The sequence below is a fragment of the Dermacentor andersoni genome, chromosome 1, assembly GCF_023375885.2.
Source record: "Dermacentor andersoni chromosome 1, qqDerAnde1_hic_scaffold, whole genome shotgun sequence".
Classification (NCBI taxonomy): domain Eukaryota; kingdom Metazoa; phylum Arthropoda; class Arachnida; order Ixodida; family Ixodidae; genus Dermacentor; species Dermacentor andersoni.
In genome coordinates, this window is record NC_092814.1 from 409263495 (window position 1) to 409269958 (window position 6464).

Genomic DNA, 6464 nt, shown 5'->3' on the forward strand with positions numbered 1-6464 from the left:
CGGGCGACGGTGGCGTAGATTATCGCTTCCGGCTGGTGTTGCAGCGAAGCCGGAACTTCTGGTACTTCCAGTGACCGCTGAATTTCTCTCGAACTACATCAGCAATCGAATTAACTTGGGAACATCTTGGAACATCTTCTGGAATTATTCTCGCACAACTGCCTTAATCGTCTCCCGCTTATCATTGGAGCGGAGTGCTTGGAGGTATGCGTTGTCTGGCGCTGTGCGGAGGTTCTACTGCCTAGTACGCATTTCTACCACATTCCCAATCGTCGTGCCACTGTGAGAAACCCTGCTACGGTCTTGGCGGGGTTGCGCATTAGTGCGGCAAAAAGTTATTTCTTTACCTCACGCATGATGAACTGGGCCCGCTTGCAAAAAACTCTTTAGTCCGGTCTTATTCTGATATTCAGGCTCAATCGAATAATATTTGAGGCTTAATCTTCCCTAGCTGAGAAGTCGCTTGCACGAAGGAGACTAGACGGGAACAAGACACCACATGAAGATTGAAATGAGACCGGGATCTAGGCTGTTTCGAGCAGGCTTATCCAAAAAATCTTATTCAGTTTTTTCCGACATGGCTGCCCTGCGGTTGGCCCGCCTCGAGATGCTCTCCGAGCACCTACTGCGCCGCGAACGTGTGTTTCGCGACAGGACAAATCCGCTTGACGCCTTCAGCGAGGAGAAGCCACAGCGGTGCGTATGCTTCGGGCGGGATGGCATAGCATTTCCTGTCGAGTTCCTTCGCTCCGAGATCGAGCACCCGACGTGTCGGAGCGGTGCTTTGAGCGCCGTGCTACAGGCGATGCTGGCGCTGAAATTTTTTGCCTCCGGTTGCTTCTTCATTACTGCTGGAGATATGATCGGCGCCCACGAATCGACAGCAAGCCGCACGGTACACCGGGTTGCTCTCGCCCTCGCCCGTCGCAGCACAGATTGCATCTGGTAAGTCTATCTGCAACTATCTATTTTACACTCCCTGTGTTTTAGTGGACAGTCTTAGTACTGCGCCATGACGATACTTACGCAGCACGCAAGTGCTTTGCGGAACGTAGGAGCGCGCGTTGCGTTAGGGTTTTAGTACTGCGAAATGCCTACGTGCGTAGAGGGCGAGCGTTAGACGCCGGGCGCGTCGGAGCGCATTGGCCGCGTCCGCCAGTACATCGAACCGTCGGTCGAACTAGGCTCTGTTGATCTCGCTAACGTGATGTAACGTGGGGGCACGTTCCCGCTTTGTCGAACTTTAAATTTAACAAGCTGCGCGGCCAGAACATCAGCTGCCGTACGTACGATGTCTCAAATGTTTGCACCTACTCGACTGCAAGGATGCTAACTGATTGCACGTACCGCGAAGGTGTCGCTCTCCGTGAATAATGTTTCCAGGCTCAAGCGAGCAATTCGTGATTTTGTTCTTTCAAGTCGACGTCGTGCGTAGCGGTGTGATGGTCAGCGCGAGATTAACACTATATACGTGTGCCTCCCTGAATATGTGCGCGTGTGATTGTGCGCAAGCCCGCGCATGACATCGGCGTGAATCTGAAGGTTACCACCTTCGTTTTCTTCCCAGTTGGCCGTCGCCTAGACAGGTGCGGAAAGCCCAAGGCTGCTTCTACGCTGTCGCTGGCTTTCCGCGCGTCGTGGGTGCAATTGACGGCACGCATGTGTGGATACAGGCTCCTGGTCAACCAGGAGCCTAGGTCAACTACCACTTTTATCACTCCATAAACGTGCAGCTGGTGGTTGACAGCCACTGCCGCATCATCGATGTCATCGCACGCTGGCCGGGCGGCCCTCACGACGCGCGGATGCTGGCGAACAGCAGTGTGGCCGAACGCTTTGACAGCGGCGTTTACACCGGCGTACCACTCGGAGACAGTGGTTACCCGTGCGAGCCCTGGCTGATGACGCTGTTCCGCACTACAAACACGCCCGGTAAAAGGCGCTACAACGCTGCACACGGCACGAGGGCGTTTGTGGAGAGGTAAGTCTTGACCTTTCGGTCGAAAACAAACACAGGTGCCTATAGTTGGTTCCGTATACACCGTATCGAGCAGTGAGCAACACATGAAAAGGTAAAACGCACACAGCTCTGTGCAGTACGCGATTGAGCTCTCATGCCACCACGTAACAATAAAACATAGGTGTGCATTATTAGTCAATTTGTATTGGTTGTATTCTGATTGTGCGGTTCAGACATTGAGGCATTAAAGCAGGCTGAGTGAACATCTTCCTTAATTAATCCATGTACTATGGTTATCAGCAGCACACTTATATTGTGTAGCAATAATTTCACGAAGGCATGTGCTCATCTGTTATTGCGCTTAAGTGCGCTGTGGTCTTCAGATATTGTTGTAATATTCTGTTAAGCGAAAATATGCACTTCTCAATAGAAAACGTAACTTTCAGAATGTAAATGTACAGTATGCAGTTTACAGATACCAGCCGGAAAGACACGTAGCCTGATGTAGACACATGAATCAATATTTGGATGCTACTACTATGTTTGGGTGTGACTGTGCCAGTTAAGAGTGTCCCCTTGCTTTTGTAGGTCGATCGGGCAGCTGAACGGCGCTTCGACTGTTTGCATTGGGAACTGCGAATGGCACCTCACCGGTACTTAGCTGTCATCGTCGCCTGCTGTGTGCTGCACAACATTGCCAAGGTGCACGCATGCACTAGTGACGATGAATGCCTGCTTCCCCCAGAGGTGCCAACTCCTCCCATTGACATGGCTGATGATGGAAACACAGTGCGAAATGCAATGGTGCAGCAACACTTTTCTCAGTGTAAGTATCAAGCTTTTTATGTAATTCGGAACTAAGGGGAAATATGTTATTCCCTGTGTTGCTGTCCTAACATATCATGCCCTGGACTTCACGAAAGCCCTTGCTGAATGTGCAGTGCTTTTGTCATAATTGTTGACAAAGTTCGATAGCGAACAGGAACACATTTTATTTTGTTTGTGTACACAACAAAAAACTAAAATTCAAAAGGTAAACAATTGCCCAAGAAAACGTGAATGTTAACAAAAAGTCCAGCAAGAAATTTACTGCTTCTGAGCATGTCATGTGCGTAATTAACCTCGAGTACAAAAGATGATTGCGTATTTAAGTATTGTTCTTTATGTTAAAAGTGGTGCATGTAGCCAGAACAGCACAAGGTGGGAATCATGGTACATGAAACCATATTATGTATACAGGGAAACCCATACACATAGGCATTGAATACTGCTCCGAAACGTGGTCACAGGAATACACATATCACCTAGAGACGCGCTATTGCGTTAATGTGAAAACTATGCAAGCATGTCACAGTCGTGAAAATCGTTTATGATATCAGTTCTAAACTAAATGCACAGGAAGAATGCTACCACTGAGGTTAATGACCCCCGACATACATGTATCTTGCCCTGGACAACAACAATTCCCTATTTGATTATGCAATAGTGTTATCACAGTTGAGAAATAGCTAGAAAGTGGATAGAAACACGGGCACCGAAAAATCCTAAATGTCAAAAGCCAAGCAAGAAAACTGAGTACAAAAATAAACATAGGCATTCTTAAGGAATACACCAGAATGCTTTCTGCTTCTTGGCATGTCATATAGGTGTTCTAAACTTAGACAAGATCATTGTATCTTCAAACATTGCTCATAAGACCCAGCGTGACACGTTGCCATAACAGGGGAAGTTCAAATAAGGAATGACACGCCAAGCACATCATGAACAAAGAGACAACCCATCCACTCGACCTGCACATTGTGTTTCAAGAAAGGGCTGCAACCACGCTAGGCACATATCACATAGCAATATGTTTTTGCCTCAGTGTGAAAACTACATATTCATATCACGTGTGCTGTGAAATTCAATCACACCATTTCACAGGCAGAATACAGGCGAGAGCTAGCGCGAACCAAAAACGCGCGGATAGCACAGCCTTTCAAGAGCGAGAGCGAGGGTGACGTACCGTCGCGGTGATGCCCTCGCCCCTCACGCCACACTTGAAACCTCAACGCGGTAGCAGGTGCTCCCATTCAACCTCTCTGCTCTGTCGAGTCGCGCACGTGACGTGGCGTCATAGCCAATGGGAATTCAGGTGCCATTTCGATGCTACAGACGCCAGCTTTTTCGCTCGATGTGCCATTTGATGCTTTCGCATGTTATAGAAGTGACAGCTCGAGGTCATGGCTCTGGTCAGTAAACGACTCTGCGAGTTTATCAAGCAACAGTGCTTTCAATAATATTTTATGCTTTGCCTTTGTTGAATGTGCAACCTCGGCAGATGGCACAGATATAGAAAGATAATCGAGTGGCTGTTCGAGCATACTAGACCTTCCATGATCCATAGAATCAAACGCTTTGCTTGCCGATGCCAGATAACTACCGCTGAGACTGCAAGCTGATCAAATAACCTTACACCACACATATCGTCTCTGTCGCGCCCACGACGGCGGAAACCGTTTTAGCGATGCGCAGCAGACTATAGTCGCGAATGGCAAAAATGGCGTGTACCTTCCTTGAGATAGTTAATGTTGGAGAAGACGCGGCGTTTGAGCGAGAGCACAACCGTCCGCAGCTGTTCGTCCACTTTGTACCCCGAGTTCGAAAGAAAACAGTGGTATACACTGCAGGTCTTCGCCCAGTGACAGCGTCCCTTCTAGAAAGCACGTATAACATTTTACTCAGGTTTACGCAGACGTCTCTGTTCACCAAGGCAGTACAACTGCTCCATTTTATTGCGCAGAACATGCAGCACAGCTTTTTATTCGAATAGATTATACGGCGTCTTCAACATCTGCGGAACTATTATGTATTGATATGGCTCTTAAGTATGTTATCCAATAACCAAAACTATCAAAGGCTGCTTTTCTAAGGGACTCCCGCGGAGCTCTCAGCTACCTGGGCCAGCGCCAATGCTGACCCACCTCTAGTACGCGAAGTGTTTAGGATGACCCATCAAATCACATCTGAGGAAAGAACAGTGATGCTTCAGTGGACACTACCACACATTGGTACTTCAGGAAACGAGGTCACTTTGGCGGCCTCAGCACGCAATCTTGATTTCACAGATGACAATTTATGCAGATTCTGTGACTCTATAGACTGCTTATACGCCACCACCTACAGCACTTACACCAGAATGTAGGTGTAGCCAAGGAAACGTGCCCTGCACCAATCACTGGCCGTACTCTCACTGGCCGCAGCCGGTCTCCATTGCTCAAGTTAGGCTTTGGGTGTGCAAATGTCGCAGATCGCTTTCAACGACAAGGACGTACGCATGCCTCACTTCGTGCCTCACTTGTGAACACTCCAGCGAAACGCTTCAACATTTGATGTTAGAATGTCCAATTTTGCGCAGTTGTCGCTCTGTGCTGCTGAGCAAGATTCAACAACTTAGTCTTGCCCGAACTGCGCTTCATAATATGTCGTTCCCGAAGGGTCGTGCGTCAACTACACATGAGGCTCACAAAGCTGTCCTGGAATTTTCGTCAACCACAGGACTAGACCCTCGTCTGTAACGCTGGTGTTCTGCGTGTGACCATGTGGAATGTGTTCTTTGTTCCTCACTTTCTTTTTTCTTCCTTTATCTCCCTCTTCTACTTCTCCTCTTTTCTCTTCTGTGCAGGCGGCTAGACGTGGTGTTCCTTTTAGGATACAATTGCTAGCCCACTTTTTCCCTGTGATTTGTGGTGTTTATTATTAATGATGTGAACATATATAGAATAATAATAATAATAATAATAATAATAATAATAAATCTTTTATTGCACATAACTTATACAGGGTAATGAAACGGGCCTGTCAAAGCCTCTAGTGGCTTGAGGGACTTGGCCCGGCAAAGTCGGCAGACGGACGTGCAGTAAAACATAAAATATGAACATAATATAAAAACATTACTAACATGAAATCAATAGTGACTAAGGTGCAAAAAGTTAGGAAAAGTAATATTCACAAGAAATGAAAAATAAAGAGAAAGGAACAGTATTTTAACAATTCGTGCCTGATCATGAACATTTTTCAGGCATATAGGAACCGTGTTACAATGAGTGAACCATGATTTTTAGCACTTTTTTTGATGTTGCGGAAAACGTTTCCTCTGGTAAGTCATTAAAAATATGGGGAACATAAACACAGCGCCTGGCTTCCCCATGCCTTGTTGAGGAGCGCGGCACCTTAAAACGAATGGAACTACGCAGGCTTCGGGAGGCTGTATGACGTGTTTTGAAATTGCTCTCCCAGAAATGTTGTACCACTACAGCCTGTAGAAAGAGTGTTCGAAAGTATAGAAGACCAAGGGCTGTGAAAATATTATCAGACACAGAGAAGGGGGCGTTATATTGTCACGTGGTGGTGACGTTAAGAACACAGTAGCAATACTGTGAAAGGCAAAACTAGATTTTATTGGGCGAACCTGTGCCCACCAAACAGGCTACACTTATAGCACAACGAAAGCGGCGAACACAGT

The 6464-nt window shown here is 47.1% G+C and overlaps 1 pseudogene; it reads left to right on the forward strand.

Annotated features, from left to right (window-relative positions):
* The first annotated feature begins 577 nt into the window (after positions 1–577).
* Positions 578–5632, forward strand: LOC126518682 (putative nuclease HARBI1; annotated as a pseudogene).
* Positions 5633–6464: the final 832 nt, after the last annotated feature.